The sequence below is a fragment of the Lipotes vexillifer genome, unplaced genomic scaffold (genome assembly GCF_000442215.2).
Source record: "Lipotes vexillifer unplaced genomic scaffold, Lipotes_vexillifer_v1.1 scaffold799, whole genome shotgun sequence".
Lineage (NCBI taxonomy): Eukaryota > Metazoa > Chordata > Mammalia > Artiodactyla > Lipotidae > Lipotes > Lipotes vexillifer.
In genome coordinates, this window is record NW_006787679.1 from 36,422 (window position 1) to 36,831 (window position 410).

The 410-nt window shown below is 32.4% G+C and overlaps 1 protein-coding gene across 2 annotated transcripts in view; it reads left to right on the forward strand.

Moving 5' to 3' along the window:
* TDRD3 (tudor domain containing 3) overlaps positions 1–410 on the forward strand; it is a 113,284-nt gene that overhangs the window by 354 nt on the left and 112,520 nt on the right. The gene's annotated exons all lie outside the window — the stretch shown is intronic.

A 410-nucleotide genomic window follows, 5' to 3' on the forward strand; every position in this document is an offset into this window, starting at 1 on the left:
CCCGCGTCTCCTGCATCGGCAGGCGGACTCTCAAGCACTGCGCCACCAGGGAAGCCCAAGAAATATATATTTCTTTAACATCTGTTATTCAGAATTCAATGAAAAAGGGAAAAATGCAATTAAAACTCCTTTTTTTTTTCACCCTGTGATCAGTTACAGAATTTCATTACATTTACAGTAGCTATGTAATAGCAGTAAAAACTGATCATATTCATGAAAACAAATTGACATTTAATTTACAGGTTATAGCTTCTTGACAGTTGTATTTTTTCTTTCAAAGTAACTTTTCCTGTTGATAAAAGTAGTATATATGGTACCATACGACTACTTCAGAAAATACAGAAAAGTAAAATAATAAAACCAAATAATTACCGTTAATGTTTTGGTGTATATTTCTTTCCAACCTCTTT